The sequence below is a fragment of the Petromyzon marinus genome, chromosome 14, assembly GCF_048934315.1.
Source record: "Petromyzon marinus isolate PM22_M1 ecotype Great Lakes invasive population chromosome 14, UKy_Petmar_22M1.pri1.0, whole genome shotgun sequence".
Taxonomy (NCBI): domain Eukaryota; kingdom Metazoa; phylum Chordata; class Hyperoartia; order Petromyzontiformes; family Petromyzontidae; genus Petromyzon; species Petromyzon marinus.
Genome location: NC_133680.1, coordinates 15,681,276 through 15,696,100, shown reverse-complemented (window position 1 = coordinate 15,696,100; position 14,825 = coordinate 15,681,276).

Here is a 14,825-nt window from a genome sequence, read left to right as displayed (position 1 = left end):
ATCTTCATTCATAAAAAAAATTCAGAACATCTTGTGAATGTGATTAAAGATATTAAACTTACTCCTGATGATATTCTGGTAAGTTTTGATGTGATTTCTCTATTCACTAAGGTTCCAGTGGACGAATCGCTTAAATTACTTGATACACTAGTAAAGAATACCGGTTTACCAAAAGATATTCCGAAACTTGCTGGCCATTGTTTAAATAACACTTACTTCTTATGGAGAGGGGATTTCTTTAAACAAAAGGAAGGAGCAGCAATGGGTTCTCCTTTATCCCCTGCTATAGCAAATTTGTACATGGAAAACTTTGAAATAAGAGCACTTGCCTCGAGCACATTAAAACCATCCTTTTGGTTTAGATATGTGGATGACACTTTGGTTGTCTGGCCACATGGTAAAGATACACTTAATGATTTTCTAAATCATCTCAATGCACAAAACCCGGCCATCCAGTTCACCATGGAAATGGAGGTGAATAACACACTCCCATTCCTAGATATTTTGCTTGGACATGGCCTAAATGGTAAAATAACACACAGCGTTTACAGAAAGCAAACGCACACTGATGCCTATCTGAATGCAGAATCACATCATCATCCAGCTCAGAAATCCTCTCTTATCAAGACGCTCATACATCGGGCTAAAACAGTGTCAGATGGCGAGAGTCTAGTGAGAGAGATTAAACACGTTAAAGACGCACTACGAAAGAATGGCTACAATAATGCTCAAATTAACAGAGCACTGAATGCCAAATCACGACTGCAAAACAATACTGCTGAAAGCGACCAGATTGTTAAAACAATAAAAATTCCATATATCTCAGGAGTAACTGACAAATTAGCCCGTGTTTTGCAAAAGCAAAACATTACAGTAAGATTTGGTACAGTACAGAAAATTCAAAAACTAGTATCTTGTACTATAGACGCATTACCTAAATTATCAACAGAAGGTGTATATCGGATTAATTGTTTATGTGGCAGCTGCTACATTGGACAGACGGGACGTAACATCAGCGTAAGACTAAAAGAACATCAGAGAAATATTAAATAATCTCAAACACAACTGTAGGCAGTGGCAGAACATGCTTGTCAACAAGGACACTCAATTGATTTTGACAATGTTGCAGTGTTGTGTAAAACTAATTATTACTGGCAAAGACTAATTAGAGAATCCATTGAAATTGAGAGGAATAAGAATAACTTTAATCGCTCTGACAGCTACAGGCTTAGTGCGGCCTGGAAGCGTATTATTAAATAATACACATTACATTTTGATTTAAAGAATTACTAATCTACAACTCATTACTAATCATAACCAATGACTGATGACTAATCGATTATATAATTACAATTACCCCCCCCCCCCCACCTCTAATCACTGCACCTGATATGAGTTAAGTGATGACGTCACCCTGCTGCTCTATATAAAACCGGGAGCAAGCGAGGGCTTTACCATTCTGGCGAATTGCCCGATGATGCTGGATGTATTTACCAGCGAAACGTCGTACTCAAACTGTAAATGTGGATTCACTCTTCAACACACCAGTGGGCTAAAGTAGTGAATTATTTGTCTTTTGTCAACGTGACACTTTTTTTGCTGATTGGCCATGTCAGGTGGTGGAGGGTTACGACACATTTATAAATAAACGGGATCTAACCCAAAAACCTTTATTATGAGTAATATTGGTCGCGAAAGCCTACGTGTTAATAAGTCGATGTTTAAGATAAGTGGATGTTTAAGTAAATGTTTAAGATAAGTCGATGTTTAAGATAAGTAAATATTTAAAATAAATCGATGTTTAAGATGAGTAGATGTTTAAGATAAGTCAATGATTAAGATAAATCAATGTTTGAGACAAGTGGATGTTTAAGTAAATGTTTAAGATAAGTCGATGTTTAAGATAAGGAAATGTTTAAGATAAGTAAATGTTTAAGATAAGTCGATGTTCAAGATAAGTAAATGTTTAAGGATACGTCGATGTTTAAGATTAAGTCGATGTTTCAGATTAAGTCGATGTTTAAGATTAAGTCGATGTTTAAGAACAGCACGAGATTTCACTTCGTTAAAGTATTGAAAGGGGACGGACGGACAGACGGACACATTAATCTATTGCAGGCTGGTACACTCAGTTTACAACTTCGTTCCTACCAGTAAATAAGTAAATGTTTAACATAAGTCGATGTTTAAGATAAGTCGATGTTTATGATAAGTCGATGTTTAAGATACGTCGATGTTTAAGATAAATCGATGTTTAAAATAAGTCGATGTTTAAGATAAGTCGATGTTAAAGATAAGTAAATGTTTAAGACAAGTCGATGTTTAAGATAAGTAGATCTTTAAGATAAGTCAATGATTAAGATAGGTCGATGTTTAAGATAAGTAAATGTTTAAGAACAGCACGAGATTTCACTTCGTTAAAGTATTGAAAGGGGACGGACGGACAGACACATTAATCTTTTGCAGGCTGGTACACTCAGTTTACAACTTCGTTCCTACCAGTAAATAAGTGAATGTTGAAGATAAGTCGATGTTTAACATAAGGCGATGTTTAAGATAAATCGATGTTTAAAATAAGTCGATATTTATGATAAGTCGATGTTTAAGATAAGTCGATGTTTAAAATAAGTCGATGTTCAAGATAAGTCGATGTTTAAATGGATGTTTAAGATAAGATAAGTCGATGTTTAAGATGAGTAAATGTTTAAGATAAGTCGATGTTTAAGACAAGTAGATGTATTAGACAAGTCGATGTTTAAGACAAGTCAATGATTAAGATAAGTCGATGTTCAAGATAAGTTGATGTTCAAGATAAGTCGATGTTCAAGGTAAGTCGATGTTTAAGATAAGTAAATGTTTAAGACAAGTCGATGTTTAAGATAAATCGATGTTCAAGATAAGTAAATGTTTAAGATAAATCGATGTTTAAGATAAGTCGATGTTTAAGTCAATGATTAACATAAATCGATGTTTAAGATAAGTAAATGTTTAAGATAAGTGGAAGTTTAAGATAAATTTTGACTTAAAGCTTTCGTGACTGCAGTAATTCATATTCTTAGTTTTTTCGGTAAAGTCACGTTGAAGAGAAACAACAAAATAACAAAATATATATAAAACAAAAAAAATTCTCACGACGTTTCGACCATAACTCAAACGGTCATCATCAGGTGTGTCGGTTTGCATAAATTTATTTTGAAAACGGCATATTTATTTATTTATTTATATAAAAATTACGTTTGCGTCACGCGCAACGATTGGCTGTTTGCCAGGACTAGTCCATCTATTTTTTGAAAGAGGAGGGGGGAGACGAAATTTGTTTTTATGTATGCTGTCTGAAAGGCACTGTAAGCGTGAACAATCAATCAAGAACTGAAATGATTTATCAAATCTTTCCAATGATTGCTAAGATAGAATCCATCTTCTCGGTTGAAATTGTCTCTGTGTTTGTATATGTGGATAGCCTCATGAACGAATCTCTCATGGAAGCCAGATGGCTTACAAAGAACCTCCGTCTTGGAAAAGTCAATGGCATGTGAGCCTACTGAATTAGAACAATGATCTGCTACGGCCGAGGTGTTGGTCCTACCGTGTTTAAGGTCTGCTTTATGTTCACGAATGCGGTCCGAGATATGGCGTTTGGTTTCTCCAATGTAACTACTGCCACAGAGGCAACTTAGTTTGTAGACACCAGGGTATTGTATGTCCGGAATCACATCTTTTACAGACGGAACCAGATCACAGATTTTATGTAATGTGTTGAAACGGACCTGGATCTTGTGTTTATTCAAGATTTTGGAGATCTTTTTTGTGATCCCAGCAATGTAGGGTAAAGTGATGGTTTTGAAAGGCTCCTCAAGAGGGTTCTTCTTCATGGTTTGAGTGATAGCTTTGCGGATTGTATAGTCGGAGTAACCATTAGCCCTAAGAGCCTGGTGTACGTGCTTGAGTTCACTGCTTATGTGTTCCTGGTCGGATATGCATTGGGCTCTATGATACAGAGTCTTGATGAGAGAATTCTTCTGTGATGGATGGTGGTGGGAATCCGGTTTCAGATAAGCATCCGTATGGGTAGCTTTCCTGTAGACAGAGTGGCTCATTGAACCATCAGGTCTCTTTTTAATTAGGACATCCAAAAAAGGTAGCTTGCCATCTATTTCTACTTCCATGGTAAATCTGATGGCTGGGTGTATGGAATTGATGTGGTCGAAGAATTGGTCTAGAGCAGGCCGGCCATGTGGCCAGATGACAAAAGTGTCATCCACGTACCTCTTCCACAAGGTTGGGCGCAGAGTGGCAGTCTGGATGGCGTCAGTCTCAAATTTCTCCATGAAAATGTTAGCTATAACTGGAGAAAGGGGGGAGCCCATTGGGGTGCCCTCAGTTTGTTTGTAGAAAGTTCCATTCCAAGTGAAGTATGTATTGGTTAAACAGTGTCTCACCAGGGGGGGTACCTCAGCGTTTAGTCCTTGATGAACCAAGTCTTCAATGATTGCAATGGTGTCAGGTACTGGAACCTTGGTGAACAAGGAAACTACATCAAAACTGACAAGCAGGTCGTCTGGGGACAGGGAAATACCCTTGATTGTTGATACCAGGTGAGTAGAATTTTGTACCGCAGAGGTGGTCTTTCCAGTGAAAGGACGCAGGATTTCAGACAAAAAACGAGCTAGTTTGTAGGTGGGGGAGCTGATAGTAGAGACTATGGGACGAAGAGGTGTATCAACTTTATGTATTTTTGGTAAGCCGTATAATCTTGGTGGCCTGGCAGCAGAAGGTTTCAACGAAAACCGTTTAGATTGATCAATTAATGCGGTTGAATCAGAAATTATTTTGTTGGTTTGTGTGACGAGGCTGTTGGTGGGATCTCTTTTTATTTTTGTATAACTACCATCGTCGAGTAATTCTTTAATTTTGAATAAACACAAGATCCAGGTCCGTTTCAACACATTACATAAAATCTGTGATCTGGTTCCGTCTGTAAAAGATGTGATTCCGGACATACAATACCCTGGTGTCTACAAACTAAGTTGCCTCTGTGGCAGTAGTTACATTGGAGAAACCAAACGCCATATCTCGGACCGCATTCGTGAACATAAAGCAGACCTTAAACACGGTAGGACCAACACCTCGGCCGTAGCAGATCATTGTTCTAATTCAGTAGGCTCACATGCCATTGACTTTTCCAAGACGGAGGTTCTTTGTAAGCCATCTGGCTTCCATGAGAGATTCGTTCATGAGGCTATCCACATATACAAACACAGAGACAATTTCAACCGAGAAGATGGATTCTATCTTAGCAATCATTGGAAAGATTTGATAAATCATTTCAGTTCTTGATTGATTGTTCACGCTTACAGTGCCTTTCAGACAGCATACATAAAAACAAATTTCGTCTCCCCCCTCCTCTTTCAAAAAATAGATGGACTAGTCCTGGCAAACAGCCAATCGTTGCGCGTGACGCAAACGTAATTTTTATATAAATAAATAAATAAATATGCCGTTTTCAAAATAAATTTATGCAAACCGACACACCTGATGATGACCGTTTGAGTTATGGTCGAAACGTCGTGAGAATTTTTATTGTTTTATATATATTTTGTTATTTTGTTGTTTCTCTTCAACGTGACTTTACCGAAAAAACTAAGAATATGAATTACTGCAGTCACGAAAGCTTTAAGTCAAAATTTAATCGCCTCTACGGGGAGGGTTTTCACATAACTTTAAGATCCTTCAACAAACTCCGGGATAAGAAAGCTCAGCTGATCGAGTCTCTCACCTTCCTGAAGAGATGCCGCGACTCTGGGGTAATACCAATCGCATTTACACTCACCTCTGCTACTGTAACTTCTTCTAATGCGAAACGAATTCTTTTCAAAACTAGCTTAGCTCTTATCTCAGAAAAAATCAGACTTATACGCACAGAACTAGATCAGTTAGACAAGACACTCTACAAATCACACTTATCATTGACGGCAATAATGTCCACATCGGATTGGGAACATGTAGACAATATGACTGCCTCTTCAGCTGCTACTATGTCGACCAAATGTAAGGAAAACCTGATTTCCAAATTTAACCTCCTTTTCAACAAAAGACCGGACCCACACACCAAAAAGTTAGACGTTAATAAAGTCGTAATTAATCGCAGTAACAGTTCTATTTCCGATGGTCTGAAATCCGTTTTAGCTAAAGGTCTAAACTTTGCAGTCACACCTAAACACATACCAGTTAATGATATAATTGCCCAAGTAGACGTTGCTCTCAGGGGCCTGGGTCACATCGCTGCAGACGTAGCAAGATCTGAAATCGCTGCAACCCTCAAAAACGCTAAGATGCCAGCTAGCAACCTCAGCAAAGATGAGCGTTTTGAATTATATAAATTAAAAAAGAGGAATGATATTGTAGTTCTCTCAGCTGACAAAGGCAATGCTACTGTTATCATGGATAAAATAGAATACAACAACAAAATTAAAGAATTACTCGACGATGGTAGTTATACAAAAATAAAAAGAGATCCCACCAACAGCCTCGTCACACAAACCAACAAAATAATTTCTGATTCAACCGCATTAATTGATCAATCTAAACGGTTTTCGTTGAAACCTTCTGCTGCCAGGCCACCAAGATTATACGGCTTACCAAAAATACATAAAGTTGATACACCTCTTCGTCCCATAGTCTCTACTATCAGCTCCCCCACCTACAAACTAGCTCGTTTTTTGTCTGAAATCCTGCGTCCTTTCACTGGAAAGACCACCTCTGCGGTACAAAATTCTACTCACCTGGTATCAACAATCAAGGGTATTTCCCTGTCCCCAGACGACCTGCTTGTCAGTTTTGATGTAGTTTCCTTGTTCACCAAGGTTCCAGTACCTGACACCATTGCAATCATTGAAGACTTGGTTCATCAAGGACTAAACGCTGAGGTACCCCCCCTGGTGAGACACTGTTTAACCAATACATACTTCACTTGGAATGGAACTTTCTACAAACAAACTGAGGGCACCCCAATGGGCTCCCCCCTTTCTCCAGTTATAGCTAACATTTTCATGGAGAAATTTGAGACTGACGCCATCCAGACTGCCACTCTGCGCCCAACCTTGTGGAAGAGGTACGTGGATGACACTTTTGTCATCTGGCCACATGGCCGGCCTGCTCTAGACCAATTCTTCGACCACATCAATTCCATACACCCAGCCATCAGATTTACCATGGAAGTAGAAATAGATGGCAAGCTACCTTTTTTGGATGTCCTAATTAAAAAGAGACCTGATGGTTCAATGAGCCACTCTGTCTACAGGAAAGCTACCCATACGGATGCTTATCTGAAACCGGATTCCCACCACCATCCATCACAGAAGAATTCTCTCATCAAGACTCTGTATCATAGAGCCCAATGCATATCCGACCAGGAACACATAAGCAGTGAACTCAAGCACGTACACCAGGCTCTTAGGGCTAATGGTTACTCCGACTATACAATCCGCAAAGCTATCACTCAAACCATGAAGAAGAACCCTCTTGAGGAGCCTTTCAAAACCATCACTTTACCCTACATTGCTGGGATCACAAAAAAGATCTCCAAAATCTTGAATAAACACAAGATCCAGGTCCGTTTCAACACATTACATAAAATCTGTGATCTGGTTCCGTCTGTAAAAGATGTGATTCCGGACATACAATACCCTGGTGTCTACAAACTAAGTTGCCTCTGTGGCAGTAGTTACATTGGAGAAACCAAACGCCATATCTCGGACCGCATTCGTGAACATAAAGCAGACCTTAAACACGGTAGGACCAACACCTCGGCCGTAGCAGATCATTGTTCTAATTCAGTAGGCTCACATGCCATTGACTTTTCCAAGACGGAGGTTCTTTGTAAGCCATCTGGCTTCCATGAGAGATTCGTTCATGAGGCTATCCACATATACAAACACAGAGACAATTTCAACCGAGAAGATGGATTCTATCTTAGCAATCATTGGAAAGATTTGATAAATCATTTCAGTTCTTGATTGATTGTTCACGCTTACAGTGCCTTTCAGACAGCATACATAAAAACAAATTTCGTCTCCCCCCTCCTCTTTCAAAAAATAGATGGACTAGTCCTGGCAAACAGCCAATCGTTGCGCGTGACGCAAACGTAATTTTTATATAAATAAATAAATAAATATGCCGTTTTCAAAATAAATTTATGCAAACCGACACACCTGATGATGACCGTTTGAGTTATGGTCGAAACGTCGTGAGAATTTTTATTGTTTTATATATATTTTGTTATTTTGTTGTTTCTCTTCAACGTGACTTTACCGAAAAAACTAAGAATATGAATTACTGCAGTCACGAAAGCTTTAAGTCAAAATTTAATCGCCTCTACGGGGAGGGTTTTCACATAACTTTAAGATCCTTCAACAAACTCCGGGATAAGAAAGCTCAGCTGATCGAGTCTCTCACCTTCCTGAAGAGATGCCGCGACTCTGGGGTAATACCAATCGCATTTACACTCACCTCTGCTACTGTAACTTCTTCTAATGCGAAACGAATTCTTTTCAAAACTAGCTTAGCTCTTATCTCAGAAAAAATCAGACTTATACGCACAGAACTAGATCAGTTAGACAAGACACTCTACAAATCACACTTATCATTGACGGCAATAATGTCCACATCGGATTGGGAACATGTAGACAATATGACTGCCTCTTCAGCTGCTACTATGTCGACCAAATGTAAGGAAAACCTGATTTCCAAATTTAACCTCCTTTTCAACAAAAGACCGGACCCACACACCAAAAAGTTAGACGTTAATAAAGTCGTAATTAATCGCAGTAACAGTTCTATTTCCGATGGTCTGAAATCCGTTTTAGCTAAAGGTCTAAACTTTGCAGTCACACCTAAACACATACCAGTTAATGATATAATTGCCCAAGTAGACGTTGCTCTCAGGGGCCTGGGTCACATCGCTGCAGACGTAGCAAGATCTGAAATCGCTGCAACCCTCAAAAACGCTAAGATGCCAGCTAGCAACCTCAGCAAAGATGAGCGTTTTGAATTATATAAATTAAAAAAGAGGAATGATATTGTAGTTCTCTCAGCTGACAAAGGCAATGCTACTGTTATCATGGATAAAATAGAATACAACAACAAAATTAAAGAATTACTCGACGATGGTAGTTATACAAAAATAAAAAGAGATCCCACCAACAGCCTCGTCACACAAACCAACAAAATAATTTCTGATTCAACCGCATTAATTGATCAATCTAAACGGTTTTCGTTGAAACCTTCTGCTGCCAGGCCACCAAGATTATACGGCTTACCAAAAATACATAAAGTTGATACACCTCTTCGTCCCATAGTCTCTACTATCAGCTCCCCCACCTACAAACTAGCTCGTTTTTTGTCTGAAATCCTGCGTCCTTTCACTGGAAAGACCACCTCTGCGGTACAAAATTCTACTCACCTGGTATCAACAATCAAGGGTATTTCCCTGTCCCCAGACGACCTGCTTGTCAGTTTTGATGTAGTTTCCTTGTTCACCAAGGTTCCAGTACCTGACACCATTGCAATCATTGAAGACTTGGTTCATCAAGGACTAAACGCTGAGGTACCCCCCCTGGTGAGACACTGTTTAACCAATACATACTTCACTTGGAATGGAACTTTCTACAAACAAACTGAGGGCACCCCAATGGGCTCCCCCCTTTCTCCAGTTATAGCTAACATTTTCATGGAGAAATTTGAGACTGACGCCATCCAGACTGCCACTCTGCGCCCAACCTTGTGGAAGAGGTACGTGGATGACACTTTTGTCATCTGGCCACATGGCCGGCCTGCTCTAGACCAATTCTTCGACCACATCAATTCCATACACCCAGCCATCAGATTTACCATGGAAGTAGAAATAGATGGCAAGCTACCTTTTTTGGATGTCCTAATTAAAAAGAGACCTGATGGTTCAATGAGCCACTCTGTCTACAGGAAAGCTACCCATACGGATGCTTATCTGAAACCGGATTCCCACCACCATCCATCACAGAAGAATTCTCTCATCAAGACTCTGTATCATAGAGCCCAATGCATATCCGACCAGGAACACATAAGCAGTGAACTCAAGCACGTACACCAGGCTCTTAGGGCTAATGGTTACTCCGACTATACAATCCGCAAAGCTATCACTCAAACCATGAAGAAGAACCCTCTTGAGGAGCCTTTCAAAACCATCACTTTACCCTACATTGCTGGGATCACAAAAAAGATCTCCAAAATCTTGAATAAACACAAGATCCAGGTCCGTTTCAACACATTACATAAAATCTGTGATCTGGTTCCGTCTGTAAAAGATGTGATTCCGGACATACAATACCCTGGTGTCTACAAACTAAGTTGCCTCTGTGGCAGTAGTTACATTGGAGAAACCAAACGCCATATCTCGGACCGCATTCGTGAACATAAAGCAGACCTTAAACACGGTAGGACCAACACCTCGGCCGTAGCAGATCATTGTTCTAATTCAGTAGGCTCACATGCCATTGACTTTTCCAAGACGGAGGTTCTTTGTAAGCCATCTGGCTTCCATGAGAGATTCGTTCATGAGGCTATCCACATATACAAACACAGAGACAATTTCAACCGAGAAGATGGATTCTATCTTAGCAATCATTGGAAAGATTTGATAAATCATTTCAGTTCTTGATTGATTGTTCACGCTTACAGTGCCTTTCAGACAGCATACATAAAAACAAATTTCGTCTCCCCCCTCCTCTTTCAAAAAATAGATGGACTAGTCCTGGCAAACAGCCAATCGTTGCGCGTGACGCAAACGTAATTTTTATATAAATAAATAAATAAATATGCCGTTTTCAAAATAAATTTATGCAAACCGACACACCTGATGATGACCGTTTGAGTTATGGTCGAAACGTCGTGAGAATTTTTATTGTTTTATATATATTTTGTTATTTTGTTGTTTCTCTTCAACGTGACTTTACCGAAAAAACTAAGAATATGAATTACTGCAGTCACGAAAGCTTTAAGTCAAAATTTAATCGCCTCTACGGGGAGGGTTTTCACATAACTTTAAGATCCTTCAACAAACTCCGGGATAAGAAAGCTCAGCTGATCGAGTCTCTCACCTTCCTGAAGAGATGCCGCGACTCTGGGGTAATACCAATCGCATTTACACTCACCTCTGCTACTGTAACTTCTTCTAATGCGAAACGAATTCTTTTCAAAACTAGCTTAGCTCTTATCTCAGAAAAAATCAGACTTATACGCACAGAACTAGATCAGTTAGACAAGACACTCTACAAATCACACTTATCATTGACGGCAATAATGTCCACATCGGATTGGGAACATGTAGACAATATGACTGCCTCTTCAGCTGCTACTATGTCGACCAAATGTAAGGAAAACCTGATTTCCAAATTTAACCTCCTTTTCAACAAAAGACCGGACCCACACACCAAAAAGTTAGACGTTAATAAAGTCGTAATTAATCGCAGTAACAGTTCTATTTCCGATGGTCTGAAATCCGTTTTAGCTAAAGGTCTAAACTTTGCAGTCACACCTAAACACATACCAGTTAATGATATAATTGCCCAAGTAGACGTTGCTCTCAGGGGCCTGGGTCACATCGCTGCAGACGTAGCAAGATCTGAAATCGCTGCAACCCTCAAAAACGCTAAGATGCCAGCTAGCAACCTCAGCAAAGATGAGCGTTTTGAATTATATAAATTAAAAAAGAGGAATGATATTGTAGTTCTCTCAGCTGACAAAGGCAATGCTACTGTTATCATGGATAAAATAGAATACAACAACAAAATTAAAGAATTACTCGACGATGGTAGTTATACAAAAATAAAAAGAGATCCCACCAACAGCCTCGTCACACAAACCAACAAAATAATTTCTGATTCAACCGCATTAATTGATCAATCTAAACGGTTTTCGTTGAAACCTTCTGCTGCCAGGCCACCAAGATTATACGGCTTACCAAAAATACATAAAGTTGATACACCTCTTCGTCCCATAGTCTCTACTATCAGCTCCCCCACCTACAAACTAGCTCGTTTTTTGTCTGAAATCCTGCGTCCTTTCACTGGAAAGACCACCTCTGCGGTACAAAATTCTACTCACCTGGTATCAACAATCAAGGGTATTTCCCTGTCCCCAGACGACCTGCTTGTCAGTTTTGATGTAGTTTCCTTGTTCACCAAGGTTCCAGTACCTGACACCATTGCAATCATTGAAGACTTGGTTCATCAAGGACTAAACGCTGAGGTACCCCCCCTGGTGAGACACTGTTTAACCAATACATACTTCACTTGGAATGGAACTTTCTACAAACAAACTGAGGGCACCCCAATGGGCTCCCCCCTTTCTCCAGTTATAGCTAACATTTTCATGGAGAAATTTGAGACTGACGCCATCCAGACTGCCACTCTGCGCCCAACCTTGTGGAAGAGGTACGTGGATGACACTTTTGTCATCTGGCCACATGGCCGGCCTGCTCTAGACCAATTCTTCGACCACATCAATTCCATACACCCAGCCATCAGATTTACCATGGAAGTCGAAATAGATGGCAAGATACCTTTTTTGGATGTCCTAATTAAAAAGAGACCTGATGGTTCAATGAGCCACTCTGTCTACAGGAAAGCTACCCATACGGATGCTTATCTGAAACCGGATTCCCACCACCATCCATCACAGAAGAATTCTCTCATCAAGACTCTGTATCATAGAGCCCAATGCATATCCGACCAGGAACACATAAGCAGTGAACTCAAGCACGTACACCAGGCTCTTAGGGCTAATGGTTACTCCGACTATACAATCCGCAAAGCTATCACTCAAACCATGAAGAAGAACCCTCTTGAGGAGCCTTTCAAAACCATCACTTTACCCTACATTGCTGGGATCACAAAAAAGATCTCCAAAATCTTGAATAAACACAAGATCCAGGTCCGTTTCAACACATTACATAAAATCTGTGATCTGGTTCCGTCTGTAAAAGATGTGATTCCGGACATACAATACCCTGGTGTCTACAAACTAAGTTGCCTCTGTGGCAGTAGTTACATTGGAGAAACCAAACGCCATATCTCGGACCGCATTCGTGAACATAAAGCAGACCTTAAACACGGTAGGACCAACACCTCGGCCGTAGCAGATCATTGTTCTAATTCAGTAGGCTCACATGCCATTGACTTTTCCAAGACGGAGGTTCTTTGTAAGCCATCTGGCTTCCATGAGAGATTCGTTCATGAGGCTATCCACATATACAAACACAGAGACAATTTCAACCGAGAAGATGGATTCTATCTTAGCAATCATTGGAAAGATTTGATAAATCATTTCAGTTCTTGATTGATTGTTCACGCTTACAGTGCCTTTCAGACAGCATACATAAAAACAAATTTCGTCTCCCCCCTCCTCTTTCAAAAAATAGATGGACTAGTCCTGGCAAACAGCCAATCGTTGCGCGTGACGCAAACGTAATTTTTATATAAATAAATAAATAAATATGCCGTTTTCAAAATAAATTTATGCAAACCGACACACCTGATGATGACCGTTTGAGTTATGGTCGAAACGTCGTGAGAATTTTTATTGTTTTATATATATTTTGTTATTTTGTTGTTTCTCTTCAACGTGACTTTACCGAAAAAACTAAGAATATAGTTTAAGATAAGTTGATGTTTAAGTAAATGTTTAAGATAATTCGATGTTCAAGATAAGTCGATGTTTAAGATAAATCAATGTTTAAGATAAGTCGGTGTTTAAGATATGTCGATGTTTAAGTCAATTATTAGGATAAATCGATGTTCAAGACAAGTAGATGTTCAAGACAAGTAGATGTTCAAGACAAGTAAATGTTCAAGACAAGTAAATGTTCAAGACAAGTAAATGTTCAAGACAAGTAAATGTTCAAGACAAGTAAATGTTCAAGACAAGTAAATGTTCAAGAACAGCACGAGATTTCACTTCGTTAAAGTATTGAAAGGGGACGGACGGACGGAGGGACAGACGGACGGACACAATAATCTATTGCAGGCTGGTACACTCGGTTTACAACTTCGTTACTACCAGTAATAAATCGATGTTTAAGAAAAGTAGATGTTTAAGATAAGTCAATGATTAAGATAATTCGATGTTTCAGATAAGTAAATGTTTAAGAACAGCACGAGATTTCACTTCGTTAAAGTATTGAAAGGGGACGGACGGACGGAGGGACGGACGGACACATTAATCTATTTCAGGCTGGTACACTCAGTTTACAACTTCGTTCCTACCAGTAAATAAGTAAATATTGAAGATAAGTCGATGTTTAACATAAGTCGATGTTTAAGATAAATCCATGTTTAAAATAAGTCGATGTTTAAAATAAGTCGATGTTTAAGATAAGTCGATGTTTACGTGGATGTTTAAGATAAGTAAATGTTTAAGATAAGTCGATGTTTAAGATTAAGTCGATGTTTAAGATTAAGTCGATGTTTAAGATTAAGTGTGTGTTTAAGATTAAGTCTATGTTTAAGATTAAGTCTATGTTTAAGATTAAGTCTATGTTTAAGATTAAGCCTATGTTTAAGATTAAGTCTATGTTAAAGATAAGTCTATGTTTAAGAACAGCACGAGATTTCACTCCGTTAAAGTATTGAAAGGGGACGGACGGACACATAAATCTATTGCAGGCTGGTACACTCAGTTTACAACTTCGTTCCTACCAGTAAATAAGTAAATGTTGAAGATAAGTCGATGTTTAAGATAAGTAAATGTTTAAGAACAGCACGAGATTTCACTTCGTTAAAGTATTAAAAGGG